At 44.8% G+C, this 16,471-nt stretch overlaps 2 long non-coding RNA genes across 2 annotated transcripts in view; one reads left to right on the top strand and one right to left on the bottom strand.

The window, feature by feature from the left end:
- Positions 1 to 16,471, bottom strand: part of LOC139772507 (uncharacterized) — a 69,278-nt gene that overhangs the window by 47,778 nt on the left and 5,029 nt on the right. The gene's annotated exons all lie outside the window — the stretch shown is intronic.
- On the top strand, positions 1,830 to 10,976 carry LOC139772505 (uncharacterized). The gene is made up of 2 exons (XR_011718143.1): positions 1,830 to 1,919; positions 10,395 to 10,976. It is a non-coding gene; the product is annotated as an uncharacterized lncRNA (long non-coding RNA).

Below are 16,471 nucleotides of genomic sequence, written 5' to 3'. Positions count from 1 at the left end.
ATACCGTTGAAGAGCGCTAAAACGGATGGCTGTGACAGAAAACGTCTTTATGCGTGTAACTGTCTTCCTGCGAATAAACGCGGTCAGCTGAAGTGCGCTGGATGCAAAACATCCTACCTCTTCTCCCTCCCTCCCTCCCCCGAGGTGATACATTTTTGCAACGGAAGCAAAAACTCGCGCGAAAAGAGGGACAAAAATATACCGCTGCAAGGAGCCGCGATTGTAATTCATATTAAGCATCGCAAATGAATTCAAAAATCGTGCCCCCGTAGGCCCCCTCCCTCTGCCCAACCCTCTACGTAGCTCTCGCAAAGAGCCGCGCGAGTGCCGCGCGGCGAGCGCGGCGTGACATTTATTAAGTTGTTACGCGGGCAAAAAGCTATTTACCTTGTTGCGAAGTAAATTTCCAACTGGAAAGTTCCCCGAGAACTGTCACGCATCCCTGTGTTTTCGCATTCGAAACGTGCAAGCCGGTTATCAAGTTCCGCTTAGCGGCGTCTCGCGACATGTCTGTAACAGTTTTCCGCGAGCGATTTCCGAGACTATCTCCCCATCTCTCTTTCTCTAACCGCCCGAAAGTTTCGTTTGACGTCAGTCTTTTCAGAAGTTAAATCGCAGCCCGACCAAACGCTTGACGAGCGTTTTGAGGTCGGCGCGCTGAAATAGCAAGCGCGCAACTTCCTCCGCGCGTTTCCCCCTGTCAAAGGTCGCGGCAAGTAACACCTCTATACATACATCTCACTGAATTTATAATCATTCATAATTACACGTTTCGTAACAATATCTCCCGACATTAGCTACCGGCGATAAGCTGGATTCAGCACGATTCTCGTCCGACGTAGGCCCGCTGTCTGATTTAATGCTGGAGTATTCAACCCGACGTTCCGCGATCAAACAATCAGTTTAGAGCCTCACTTCAAAGCTTTGTTCATCCCGGCAGACAGATGTGCCGAGTTGTATAGAGAAATCGTTGGAGGAGGAGTTTCATTGGCGAAAATCCCACGATTTCGCATGCAGAAACTCTTGCGCAGCCTCCTTCCATCATTCTTTCCATGAATCTTCCAGCAAGCGACGTGTGTCTTGGCTATAACTCCGTTGTGGCTATCAAACGCGATTATAGTCCCACGGCAATGATGTCAGCTTCCTTACGATCGGAGCCGCAGCTCTATCGTGAGAATATTTCCCTAATGAATAAAGCTAAGTCTTTCAGCGGCGCATCAATACTACGTAGACGCGAACTGAAAATCCATTTTTGCTAGAGAGAGCTGCTCGAAGACCCCCAGCGAAGAACCGGTTGCTTGGAACCCACGGACGACCGTCGGGCGACCGGAGGGAAGCTATTCTTAAGGTAAATCGATCTGGGACTTGTTTGACGAGGGGTCACCGGAAAGGCTAGCAGGTTGCTCCAAAACACGAGTCGAGGTCCCGACCCAAAATTCTCACCTTTGACCTTACACAGGTATCCAATTTGCGAACTTCAAACGAAAATTTATTCGGACTGGTGCAAAGCGTTTCTCCGCGCAAATTTCGTCCCGGCGAAATGTCGCTTGAAATTGAAACGCTCTTACGAGTGTTCGTTTTAAGATCATAAAAAATTTTTATCGTCAAAATCAAGAGCAACATTTTCAAGCTCTAAATTTCACTGTACGTCTCGTAATGGTGATAAAGGTATCTTGCTGTTTACCCACTTCTTAACGAGACACTCGTTATCGCGAGCTAAAATTAGGTTTCTAATCATCATGCACAAAAAATTCGAATGCCGTGATTAAAGAAAGATACAGTCAACGATCGAGTCATACGAGCTTCTCGTCTGGATCGTAGTCGGTTAAATCGGATCGTTGAAGGCGGCTCGCCTCGGCGCCAGCCCCGAGCCGGCCGAGCCCGATCCGCGCCGCGATATAGGCCTATTATGTAATCGGGTGTGTATCAAACTGTGTATCAATATGTCCAGCGTACATATACACGCGGGGGCCGTCTATACGCGGACGGCCGACGACGTATCGCACAATGCGCGAATGTGTGCCGGCAGCGCGCGACGCGGCGCGCGGCGTGGCGCGGCGTGCGGCGTGCGGCGTGTGCCCCGGCGTTGCGTTGCGTAGCGTGCGGCACGGAACACGTGTCGATACGGCCACATAATGGGAACATAACCGCTATATAGGTGTCCGGGAGTATTTAGGTGTCATGGTGTCACAGGTTAATTGCACATGATTGGTTATTGTCCGTCTGCCGGCCGCATCCAGCCACGTCATTTACTTTCGTTTTCGACCGATTCTACGGCCATTGCGCAAGTCGCCAACACGCTCTCGCATAACACGCATATCGTCTCTCTCTCGCTCTCCCTCATCGCTTTCTCTCTCTCTCATTCTCTCTCGCACTTTTTCTCCGTTCTCTTCACGGCCATGCGCGACATCCACTCGTCTCGTGCCGTTCGTTTTGGAATCGATGCCGCAGCTGACATCGGGGGGGAAAAAAAAATCGGACGGCACACACACACACGACGGGACGGGAAACTGTGTCCACGCAGGGGCGAGCGACGGCACGGTCTGACCGATTTATTGCGACGACCGCGGGCGGACGCCTCTGCACACCGCGTTTTCTTTTCTTCGCTTTTCGCCGGCCCGCCCACTCCCGGCCACGCTCTCCGACCGTAATCCGCGACCTTCGTCGTGACGGATGTACGCCACGTGGATTCAATCGGGAGATCACCCTGACGTATCGAAACCCGTCTACAGGATTAAAGCTGAAAGCTGAGTCCTACATAACACCCCAGCGTGGGTGTATAATCCACAATGCTCGTGTTTAAAAATAATTATAAGAAATAAATCTAAGTTCTTGTATTTTTAGAAATAATTATTTCTAATTAAGAGTCTTTAATTAAGAACTGTTAATAAGGCACAAGGGTAATTTGTACGATGAAAAGTATGTTGAAATCAACCGGGAAAACAACACAATTTCACTCGTCGATATTTTCGTCGACCGGAAAGAATAGTTTCTATCCCTGCCAGGGGAATGCAGACAGTTATCAGGTAAAGGATATTTCGAAATATTTTTAGCTCAAAGAGATCAAACTCTATTTCAATTAATAAAATCCATTGTAGTCCGCATCGCGGATTAATCGTAAGCGCAATTAAACGTCAAATAGATCAATCATGACACTAGAGGAGCAGCCACATTCGGTGGCACATTCGCTTGAAACTAATCATATCAGCACATTGCTATTAAAGCCGGGATTAACATCGTCATCTTATCGATCCATCCGCTATCGATCCTGTACACTTCGCGGCGGACTGGGCTCCCTCTGAGAACTGACCAGGGGGATACGTCCAATAATCGATGATAATGCGATGACGCGCGAGAGAGGTTTGACCTTGACACTGGATCAATTAACGCGCATTGACCCCCTTCGCTCGGACCTCGCCCCCGAATCCACCCCTCTCCCTCTCCTCCTCCCCCCTTCTCACCCCGAGTCCCGTTGGTCCAATGCTACTGTGCATACGCGTGCCACGTTAACAGCCGCATACGTGCAACCAAACTGCATACTGGGTGGATCGTACCGGTAGGTATGCAATTTCACGACCGTTCGACACGAGACTCCCACGTGCTCTAATTCCTCCTGACACGATGACCCATGAGATATCGCCGGATCGTCGTAGGGAACGTCGTAGGGAACGTCGTGTACATCAGAAATACGCCTCGACGACCCGCGTCGGAAAAGTATGAGATTCAAGAGACAGTTATGAATTTTGTTCTGGTTGAAAATTTCCTCACAATTTCGTTCCGCGCACCGATATCTCTCTCTCCACGTAGTGGAGAATTGACCGCTTTTAATTCTCTCTCTCTCTCTCTCTCTCTCTCTCTCTCACTTTTCCTCTATTTTCACTTGGGAAACGAAGCGCAGTCGAGAACGTGTATCGAATTCGCGGAAGAATTGAGATCTACATCTTCCCGCATAGCGCAAAGAGACGATGTTTCACCGGGCGAGCGGCGACGCTTTGTTCATCGGTCGATTCGATCCACCGGCGTCCAAATTCCACGTCGACGGCGGTCTATCTTCATTAATGGGTTAGCATTAACGTCACCCGGTATACGTGCGTGACCGTGAACGCACATTCTACGGAACGTTGCGGAACACTATCGCTGTCAATGACCGATATTACGCACAGCCCTACGTTCCGTCGGCTCCTGCGAATCCCCTATGGTAACGCGGCTCGGCCCATTTCGAGAACCGTGCACCTGTGAAATTGGCACCGCGCTAAACGCCCGTGCTTTATTGCTCCTCTTGCCGGGCCCGCATTGTCTCAGAATTACGCTGCAGATCGCCAGAAATGCGCCCGAAACGTTGATGGAACTTTATTTACGAGCGCCCCTGATTGAGATATGATAATTAAATCTAAACGAATGTCTGTTTAACTCTCTGACAGACTTCCGTAAAGCGCGTATAATTTCTGTTTATAAGAGAAACACAGATCCTTTTTGCTTTAAATAACTTGACACGTTAAATTAATAAATTATGCGTTCTATTATACAAATATGAACTTTAAAATGTTTCTGTGTTGTAATTTATATCATTTTTAACACTTGGATGATATTTGAATTGCATTCCTACAAGTGTATGAAGAAAAATCTTATTAACAATTAAATTAAATTATTTTTGCATTTATCAGTAACAAAATATTTTATAAACTTCCGATTAACATGTATGATATAATTTCTCTTGTGTATGGCTCGTATAATATATTACGAGTAAACTCAGATATGGCATCTTTTACTACAGCTTTTACGAGAATAGCCAGTGGTGATAAATCGTCATTAAACCACATTTGAGACTGCGGCAGTGACAAATAGCGAGGAAGGATGGCCGATGGAGATAACCGGAGGGGAAGGAAGAAACATTGAAGAACGCGCGGGTGATCGAGGAACCACCGGCTTTCTCATTCACCTCGAACAACGCTCCCGATATCGGTGTCAATCCAATCAATGGTTTATTAATCGTCGTGCGAACTATGGAGACACAGAGAATAAAGAGAGAGGGAGGGTGGAGAGGGAAGAGCAAGCAGGAATACGCACGGGAGAAAGATACAGGAGCGAGAAGCTGGAAGAGAAGGACGGGGAGGGACGGTATCACGAAGAATCGGTGAAAATGGAGGGTGCGAGAGAAAAGGAGAGAAAAGCGAGATGCAGAGAAAGATAGAGAAAGAGAGAAGTGGAGAGAGCGTTCGTCCGTTTGTTTGGACGGAGGACCTTAAACACGTGGTCCCGTTGTATACACACGGATCGTACGGATCGAGGCCCGAGAAAATAAAAAAAAGCCTGCCCATTGGAGGAATGGAGAGAGGCGGGTGGGAGTGCGCCGGCTCGCGGGAAAAGAATGACGCACCGAGTGAAACGAGAGACCGCGACGAAGGGAGATAGCGGTGGGCCGGGGAGGAGAAGGCACCCTTTCGCGCATGCTGTATTGTTTCTGTGTCCGGTCCAGGCGGGTGAGAGAGAGAGAGAGAGAGAGAGAGAGAGAGAGAGAGAGAGAGAGAGAGAGAGAGAGAGAGAGAGAGAGAGAGAGAGAGAGAGAGAGAGAGAGAGAGAGACAGCGCGGGGGGTGTCGATGAACGGCGGGTGCGAGCGAGACAACCGCTATCGGTTATTGGAAATCTGTATTTTTGTAGGCCATACCTCTCTTTCGCGTTAACCCCGTGCTTCTGTGCTGAGTGAATCGCAACCAATGGGTCACTCCGATCGTCTCGATCGAGCGACACGCGGGAGAGACGATGCCGCCGGCCGCGGCTCACGTCGCACGCGGGACACTTTCAATCTGTGTCGTCATCGTGGGGCTCTCTCTTTCTCGCGATGGCGGTCCTGGCCGATGGCCGCGGCCGGCATCGCCACCGCGCCGGCGATTCCAATCTAACTTACAATGGCCGCGTATTAAGGGTTCCATTTGCGAGCCCCCGCGCGGATGGCGGGTCGCGACTCTATCGCAGAATTACACCGCGTTTCCGCCGTACCGCTGCCAACCTCGTACGTTACACAACCAATCGTTCACTCGCACACCGGGAATGCTACACTCGTCGCGGATTCGTTCGCGCGATTGCTTTTTTTCCATCACCGCTCGTAGAATTCGTAGATTCGCTTCTTTATTCGTTGTCTTCTCCGTCTTATCTTCGCTCGCTTGATCGCACGCGTAAAATTATATAAAATAAAGTTTATCGAACATTCACGAATGCGGATGATAAGCGCAGCGGCTATTTAAATTTTCCAATATTTCGCCTGTTGTACTTAATAAGAACTTTATTTTTGTTCACCATTATTTCGTTATTTTTGTTCACCTCTGTGCTCATTACTGCAGTGACATTTTCCACATGAGGATATTCATAAAGCTGCTTACACGGTGTAATGAAAAAATTTTACAATAATGCATTTCCTTGTGTCCTTCTTAATCCTTTTAATATTTTAACAACCACGCGTGCAAAATATAAACGTGCAAACCAAAGTACAGTTCAAAGCTAACTATACGCATCCCATGGTTGACCTTTTTGCCGCGAAAAGCAGAGCGGAAGACGCGCGTTCGAGTGGTATCGGAATCTGCGCGATGTCCAGCGTCCACAAATGAACGGAATAACGACAAACCAACGTAAAAAAAAAAAAGAAATTTCCTCAGGTATAAAGTGCACGGGGCAATTATCGTAAACCAGATATCTCCGTCAGTCGATCTCCCTTTTCGCGCCGATTAGCCGGCTGAAATTTCAAGCGTGAATTCTCTCGTTTGCAAATTTCCCTAAAAATCGCCACCACTTTGACCGGTGCCTGGAAGGTACACGTAGGTACACGGCAGCGCCAGGCGACGTTATTGCGCGCTCGCCCTTTCCCGCGGTAACAGCGTTGCATCGCCGACCGAACGACACGTTGCTCAAAGAGGTCCAATTTTGCATGGCGTTAATCGCATTATCTCGTCCCGCCCGATCGAAAACTCAAACGGCCGAGCTATCTCATCGTCGCCTCGTCGCCTCTTCGCTTCATTAAGAGATACACCTCCCCGGGATTCCGGACGGCGCGGCGCGGACGCGGCGGGTCGCACGCTCCTCCAGAGGCGCCGCGCCGCGCCGGTTCGCTCGTCCTCCGGCCGCGCGTTCTCCAGCAGGCGCCGATAATGGTGTTCTTATTAGCCGCGACATTATCCCGTCGGTCGAGGCTAATAGGAATCGAATTATGTCGATGGCACGATAATGGAAATTAATCGTAATCAAATAATCGATCGTTTATGCCGTTCCAAGTGGCGCACGAGCCACTTGCGTAGTCATCACTTCGCGAGATAAGTCTATGTACATCGCTAATTCCACTTGTGTCGTTCGCTACATCGTGATAATGACGCGACAAACAATCACAAGGAGTTCGTAAGTCGCAACAGAATTATGCCGCGACCTTGAAGAGACGAACGAACGAAATAAACTTCATCGCACACGTAGAATCGTTTTCGAACAGGAAAGGACCAATGAACACGCGGGATTATCTGTACTTTTTACGACCGACTTAACTGTCGAATGAGATTTTTTTTGTCGATTACGGTCAAACGTTTCGCGTTTTCGCAACGGATCAGATTGACGCGACCAGCGATACGAACGATTTTCCTAAATCAGGTTAACGAGACGAATTCGCCGGATCGATGAACTTTTTCTCGCCGCGGTAACTACGTCAGGAAGTATGGCAGATCAAATGGATAATTGCTAATTAGTACCCTCGGGCTCCGATTCGGGGAAACGCGATAATTAGGCACCAACGAGCACGCGTCTACATGGTTTTGCAATCATTAGTTATGTACTTACCACGAACTATAAGAACAATTGATATAAAGAAAAATTCGTTGCGCTGTACGTAATTGGATGCATAATTTTCAACGCATTTACAAACGCATTTTGCGCATAATACATAATTCATAAGATAGAAGTCATGCATGATCCTCCATAAACCGGCTAAGCAGTTAAGTGTGCAAATTTTACTTAATTACGAAAACGTGGTTTATCATACTTTCGTTAAATAGCGCGATTAGCGACGAAGGTAATTGCGCCCGAGTTATTTATAATCGTAAGGTCCGCGAGGCAATAAGGCGATCTCGCGCAGGAAATATCACTGCCGATGTTAACCTCCGCAATCGGAGAGCCCGTTAATTCCCATCTTAATTAGCGCGTAACGCGCTTATCGCGACATTTTTAAAGTAGCTATATCGAAAGGCCGAGCGAGTTTTACTTTTTTGTTCTTTTTTTTTTTTACCAAGTCACTTTCGTTCGCGCGGAGCGTGCCACCGCGATAAATGGTACTCGATAAATTTACGACGAATTTACCGATAAAAATAAAGCGCAAAAAAAGAAGAGAGAGGCGCGCGCGCGCACACGCGAGCTCTATCTTTCCCTTTTTCTCTCTCACGTGAAAAAATACGCTCGGTAAATCCGCGCGTTGTGAAACCGGGCAACGCGGCGCGGCGCGGCGGAGTGTTCGGCGAACGATCGACGACCATTCAAAAGCCGCCGTCTGAAAAGTTTTTCCACCCGCGGCTCCGGTAAACACCACCACGGTTTTTCTTCAACTTTTCAAACACCCGCCGCCCCGCCATCGCCGTGCCGCGCCGCGCCATCCGCCCGCGCGCATCGTTCCGGCGCCTCTTTTTTCTTTTCCCGGCTCGTTCTCTTCCTCACGCTAGCTGGCACACATAACGAACGCGCATCGGGCAATCCCGCGGAATTTATACGGTCGTTACTCGCGACGCTTCCACTATTTTCAACTACGTTGCCGGTAGTTGGAATACTCTCTACGCGCCGAATAACTTGTTTGACTCGTCGCAAAACAGGCGCGGTAATAAAGAGACGTCCCGATCTAATTGCCGTCGCGACTCGTCTCGCGAAACGAGCGGGGAGCTATCGGGAGAGATCGTTTCGGGATTGACTGCGTGTGCCCCCTTTTGTGTGCGGCGCGTATATCAAAAATTGTTCGCCGTGCGGCACGCCGCCGCGCCGCCGCGCCGCACACAATCCCGACGACCGGTTCGCAGGCAACGCGATATTATGGACCATGTCGCGAAAGCGCTGGTCGAATGGTCGTCAGACACGACGCGACAGATTTATAAAAGCGCACGTCGTCATAGATCTCTAGAAAATTGTCGCGAACGTTAAGAACATGTCGCAATTTTTGCTGAAATTAATCAGTTCTTTTACACGAGCCATTACCCTTCGCGTTCTCCGACTGGACGTCGCAATTTCGCGCTGTGCCCCGTCGCGAAGGCGGCCGTGAGGAAACCCAGTTAGGCTGCGTTCGGAAACGTCACCCGAGTGCACACGAGTATACTCCCTTCTCTTTCTATCTCAGCGAGTTAGAAGGAGAAGGGAGTATACCCGTGTGTACCCGGGTGACGTTTCCGAACGCAGCCTTAATGTCGAAAATTGTTTCATCACGGGAATAAAGTAAAGGGCGATGCGCGCGAAGGACAACGGCGCGGCGCGTCGTCCTCGACTTTGCGCGCGCGGCGGGGCCCGGGGTCTGAAAAGCGTTACCTCGCAAATCACGTTGTTTCCTAGCTCTCTCGCGTCCTCTATACAAAACGTCCCCCCCCCCCCGTACATCAGACCTTAAATATTTCCGTACGTACGCTCTCTCCTCCATAAAACGCCGGGCACGGAGAAAAAGGATAATCACACGCGCGTATTAGCGCTCGCTCGAGTCCTTCGTCCGTGCACGTACTGCGGCGCGGCGCGGCGCGTTCTCCGAGAGCTATTTTTCGAAATGCGAAGCGGGGAAAAAAATTACGCCCGGCGAACGAACGAGGTCCGTGTTGGCGCGTTTCCTCTTTTTCGAGCACACGGCTCGGCTCGTAACGGCGAAGAACCGAGAGGCACGGGTTAAGGGGAAAGGAGCCAGAGGAGAGAAGAATCGTGGTATGTGCGTGTACGTGCTCCTCTCTATGCGCGCTCCGCTCCGCTTCTATAAGCACCGTGCACACCGTCGTGAATTTGGAATGTTTACCGCGCACACCGAGCAAATATTAATAAAATGTAATATCCCGCAAATGAGCTCGCCGCGCACACGCCGCCGCCGCGCGCCGCTCCGTGCTCCAATAGAGCCTTAGACGCATCTTTGATTACGCGACGGCTCTGTCGCGGATAACTCTTTTTCTTTCTCGTTAAATAACTCGCGACACCACGAATGCTGTATCACGGAGTTCTAAGCAACGCGTATTTCTTTCCTCTCTTGAAACATTATTTAAAAAAAACCGGTTGACGATGATAACGATTCGCTTCGTCCGATCAGTCTTTCCTCGCTTTCGTATCTCAATCTTAAGTCTTTCATTTCACTGGGAATATTTTCCCTGAGAGCCGGAGCTATACTTGATCTGAAATTATTTTTATTTCTTGCAGGACGTCCGTGTGTGCACGTCCTCCGTATATATATGGGGAACAGGTGGGAACGTGTGCGCCTTTTGGCCCCCCACGAAGCGGAGACGAGCTCGTTCCCTCGGACGTGTCCCATTGGCTATTCCCCGCGGAACAGTATCTGGGTCCCACGAAACTTGGGACCGACGGCATTCTTCGCAGTCGAGAAGATTCCCGGTGACCGACAGCGAGTCCCCCCCCTTCGTCGGACGTTCTCCGCAGTTCGCCGATTGTCGGGGAGTCCGTAACAAGCTGCTTTCCCGATCGCGTCAACTGTGTGAATCAATCGGCGCGAAAGTGTGAACGTTTCTTATATATTAAATTGTGCTCATGTGTGATTTCTCATCGATATATTATCGACGACGAAAAAAAGCAAGAAGAAATCGAGGTCACGTGGAAAGTGGATAAAAAAACTATATATTTATGATATGTCATTGAACCAAAAGGAGTAAAACAATGTAATTAGAGAATCTCCGAGTTAAATTAAAATTCACACACTGGCGCACATAAATATTACCGGCAAGGAAAACTTAATCTGAATAATAAATTAGAATAAGATATAGTGTATATATAGTCGACAGAATTGATGAAGAGAAATAATAATACGGATATTGAATTTTACTAAATTTTCAGCAAATTTCAGTTTCTCTCTCTCTCTACAGCACTGAAAATACTTTTATCTGACCGTGAAATATTGTTGTGACCTCTGTATCGCGGCTATTTTGTAATTGACGTATCGTATCTCTGTAGATTTACTCAGATTTCAAGAAATTGATCCGCGACCTTCACCGGCAAAGCACTGATAACGCCTGTACAAGCGTTGAAACGTCCCACTGCGCCCGCGTTCTACGGAAAAAAATATTTTTTCTCCGACTGCTGAATCAACATTCCAGTATTTTTCATGGAGGTACGAGTCGCTTTTCACCGTGACGGCGTGCTCAGTATTCTAATTTCTGATTCTGGACAGCGAACGAGGCGCATATTTTTTATACAGCGCGTAATTATCATAGCGGTCGTGCAAGGATGCTGGGAATAATATTTTACAAAAATTATTAGGATTTACGCAAGCTCGATCGCGTATACATCTATCATTTTATCTGTATGTTGAATAAGGCGCGCTCAGTTTTTCGTAGATACAAAAGAGATTTTCATTGAGTTATTATTTTATTAAATTCATATTATCGCAATCTCTGATCTCTCAAAGATCTCTAGACGATTATTCGTCATTGGACTATCCCCATATAGTACATATTTTAATACTAGAATATTACGCTACTTCATTAAACTCCGGCAGAACTTACGATGTCTTTTAAGTAAAATAAATTTTCCAAACGCACGCGTGGCGGATGTCAACTTCACGTAGAGTTGACTTTAATTTTAATATATAACTGAATATGTCTCTTTTTCTCTCTCTGGAATTATTATTGAAAAGAGATAAAAGAGAATTCATTAAACGACGGTAAAAACGGATGAAATCGCTGTTTTAGCGATACGATTAAAGGCGGAATAAATTGTCTAAATTGAACTCTTTTGCTTAAAACAAATTCATAACATTCGCTAATTGTACGCGCGACGACGCTAACGATGCTACCCGCTCGTTTCTAATAAATCTCATATTTTATCCGTCGTTTCGAACCTTATCGAATCATAGGTATGCGGTTGAACGTCAAACCAATCGCGGTTATCGGTCGATGAAATCGTCATGAAGTTCGTTTCGATGTTCGGCGTATTTGCGGTGCCGGGCGCGAGGACGACGCAGAGCAAATTTTATTTCGGGCCTTCGCCGATTCGATGCTTCAGTAGTTTGAAAAATTTTCGTCGGATCCCTTCCATCGGGCGCAGCTCACGATATACGCGAGCCGGCATATTTCCTCTAACTTGTAATACTACTGTTCACACATATACACATATAAGGGAATAGCCAAACTGAACTTTGAGATAATTCGATTGATCCGCATTAAAATGCTGTTCTACACGTTGGCGCTTTGTGACACGTAATGAAGTGTTGTTTTCACGTACAAGAAAAACGGGATGTTATGCAAAAATTACGTGATTTAATTAAAAATATCGATCGGGGGCTATTACGATGACAGTTGAACAGCCCGTTTCTATCGTACAAAATGTGTCGTTTTAACGTTTTACATGTTAATTTTGCATTCTCTTATTCTCATTATTCGAGAGCGAGGTACGATGTAATTATTACATGCGTTTAGCTCCGGAGTCCGCAAAAGTGCTTGTACGATCGGTTTTCTGTCAAGATCGTCGGACATCCGCGGAATCACTTAACTTCCACCGAGCCCGATATCTTTTTCCACGCGTAAAATGTGTTAATAAATTCGCGATCTGAAACAACGAAACGCGTCTTTCGTTGTAAAAACCGTAACTGTCGCGAGCTGTATTCTGATTTATCGTGAAATACTTTAAATTGTGCGGAGAAACAGTCCAATTAATTGCAATCAATAGAAACAGAAACGTAATATGGAACGCGCACTTCGCGTTTCTGCGATTTCTTCTCCTCCCTCCTTCTCTCCTTCTCTTTTTCTCTCTCCCTCTCTTTATGCATCTCTTTTTTTTTGTCGGCAATCGAAAGTGCGATCCACTTTCCATTTCTGATCGCGGATAAAACGAAGGAACGCTTGCTAATCGCCGGAGGTCATCCACGCTCTTTCTCGGACTTTAGATTTCCGCGGGATTTCCGTCGATTACTTTTTTATTCTCCTCTGTAAGTAAAACGGGAAATCCCCTTCTTACACGATTAAAACGTTAGTTTTACAGCGAAGGGAGCTCAAGTCGCAAAGTCGGGCACAAAGTGAATTACACGATATCCCACGCTTGGGAATTACATCAAAACGACGGTGCTCAGAAAGAAAGAACGTCGCACGAAGAAATGTACCTGCCGGTCAACTTCTGTTTCGCATCACGATAGAAATCGAAAGCGCAATTTTGCGAGCGAAAGATATATACGTATATAAATGTTCCGGTAATAATTACTAACAATAAAATCACGTGGAGCATTCAACGCAGCTGAAAACGGAAAGTGATCGGAAACAAATACGAAACTAATAATGAATGTAAAATTGACAGATATTTATTTAAACATTTAAATCGGCCGAGATAAATACGGCGACGAGCCGCGCGCACAAATTATAACGCGGAGGTTAAAGTTCGTAGTTGCCAACAAAATAATTACGTTAAATATAATTTTCGCTACGATAACCTGAAAATGGGCCACTATCAGACAAAATTACGTTTCGCGTCATCGGTTCGTAATTAACTTCGAAATTTAACCTTTATTACTTCATTATTACTTAGAGGTTTATACTTCTTTCCCATCAGAATCACGTATTTCATCCGATTACCATTTTTCACGATGCATTTATGAAACGTTCGTTTGTCGCGAGCTAAAAAAAAGGAGAGGCTATTATTATTCGATCCCCCATTTGCGATAGTTGTTGAATATTTGTTAATCGATACATGTAAGTTGACGCGTTTCAAATTGTCGGTGGAACTTACGAAAGCAAACGAAAAGAGGGAATTGAAAAATGAATAACGACAGTTACCGCGATTATATTTTATTGCTGCGGTTATTGATATAGTATAAAACCCAACAATCAAACGGGATCCCGATACGCGGGGCTTGATATTATAAAAATATTTATGTTTGCCCAACAAAATGGAGATATTTGTACGTATAAATATACATTAGACACGATATAATGTGCGTACGATACAACGGGAAACGTACGCTTGCTAAAAAACGATAAATAAGATATTACGAAAGAGTTCAAACATCGCTAAATTGTTAACGAAAAAGCGAAGGAAGAGTGTGACTTCTTCTTCGCGCCTTTTTCTTAAATCGATTTTCGCGTGATTAAGAAAATTAGGGACATTATTCTCCTTGGAGCGTAGATTACCGCCCACGATAAACACCAAGGGAGAGACATGTTTTGCCTCGAATAAAAATGGAGGAAAGTGCGAGTGCGCATGAATCGATGGCCGCGAGACGAAAGGAGACCTTGCCCTCGCCGTCGCGTCGGTTGAAATCACCGAATTTTTATGGCGGCCTTAGCTCACACAGCGCCGTCGCGGCCGCCAAATATATTCTTAATATCCCGTGAAGAACTCGCTGAAAACATCCTACGATAATCCTTTCTCGATAAAAACGTCTCACATGCGTGTTTTTCGTGTAAAACGACGACGTTAAGATTTCGACGTGTTCAACAAACGATTAACAAAGATATAATCGTCTCAGACAAAAAAGAACAATTGTTTCTAATTGTAAATTAGCAACATTTGTTATTTCCTATTAGAATATTTATAAAACCTTGCAAAATACGCTGTGATAAGCAAAGTCAATATCTTCGAAGAAAGGTATTTCTAATAATTATAGATAATTTCGTAGATTTTTATCAATGATTAATAAGATAATGCAGATAAAAGTGCGACGATTGTGAATTACTTAAAAACGCCTTTGTTAATAAATGCCAAATGAGAAAAGAAAAAATATTTTCGTCAGGCAGCGCGCCATTCGCTATCCGTCGGACATTTCACCGGCGTAAAAATGGAGGCACGCGGCTCGTGCAAACATCTTCGATGTTCTATCGCTTGGATAACTATTTACATTGAAAAACTTCCAGATTCCAAATGATCTTAAAATATACTCTGGAATGCCTTCTTTATTATTCGTTAAAAAATATAGTTCTAGATAGAAAAATAAAGCATTCCACGTGATTCTTTTTCGTTAACTACTTTTTTTTCATGAAACTATCGATATTTCTTATGCAATCTTAAACAATCTTCAAACTTGCATTAAGTTTTAATAAAAGTAAGCAAAATCTTTCCACGTATTACATCGTTTGATGCAAAATTTTACAGAAAGCAGAGAATTTTTTGTATTTTCTGCTTAGAACTAGCTTTAATGTTAGTATGAGCATACATTACATTTTAACTATGTTACAACTAAGTTGTATTTCGAGGAAACATCAATAGAATTTACGTATTACATGTTTGAAAAGAATAACAATTGTATTAGATGTTCTCAGCGAGCTTTCAACAAAATATACAATATAAAAATTTATATAAGAAAAAACTGGGAAATGTTATATAATTATAATTATCTTAACGTACGAAGAAAATTATTTTACAACTTTTAAAACAACAGCGCCCTGTGGAATCATTTCAAATGAAACGTTCTTCTGCCGACGGTAAGCGTCTCGCAAGGCAACGATATCATAATTTAAAAAAACTAGCCCAATTCGGCTGTGCATCGCAAAACACGTGTCACAAATCGTTTATGCAAACTGTATACAATAAAAAAAAAGTAAATTTTATCGATAATTTTTACGCTTAATATTTTTATTCTTTCTTTCTCGCGTGATCGCGAAACTGTCGGTTTGCCGTCGGATCGCGTATCTGGATACATTTTTCATTGTTTAAGTTAAAATCTGATAAAATAGTCATCTGTCTAGCATTAATTACTACTTCTATGCAATATGTACATTAGTCCACTATGAATTGATAACCAATATACTCATCATATGCACAGATCCAACTTACTTTCGCGATTTTATTAAGGAAGACTGATCAATTAATGGAATATATAATTAAAAGAAATATATAATTTAAAGAAAAATCCGTCATATAAAATTCCCAATAGATGTATGTAATATACATTCAATCTAATATAAAAAAAATAATTCTTTTAAAGCTCAGAATATATTTTCTTTCATACGACGTAATTTTCTCGTGAGGGTCCCAAAAGATGGTCTTAAATAAACTCTTAGAACTCAACAATATTAATAAATGTATGTATACCGTTATAAGGTACTTTCTCATTATTTATAAACGATATTAACTTCCAAGCTAAATAAATGCAACTTTGAACGTAACATGGAGAACATGCGTAGTAAGTAAGAACGAGTTATCGCATCAATTCAGTTTATAATTTCTAATTAAGATTTATTATTAAAACTGTTTGTGTTATTTATCAATAAGATACTTACAATTTCGAAGAGATACTAGTAATTTCTTAAACGAATTAACGGTGCGAAACCGAGGCAGAG

This window comes from Temnothorax nylanderi, unplaced genomic scaffold (genome assembly GCF_030848795.1).
Source record: "Temnothorax nylanderi isolate EJ_2023f unplaced genomic scaffold, tnyl_v1.0 TNYL_tig0050_pilon, whole genome shotgun sequence".
Lineage (NCBI taxonomy): Eukaryota > Metazoa > Arthropoda > Insecta > Hymenoptera > Formicidae > Temnothorax > Temnothorax nylanderi.
The sequence above is the reverse complement of the archived record's forward strand: the minus strand, read 5'-3'. Positions and strand labels throughout refer to the sequence as shown.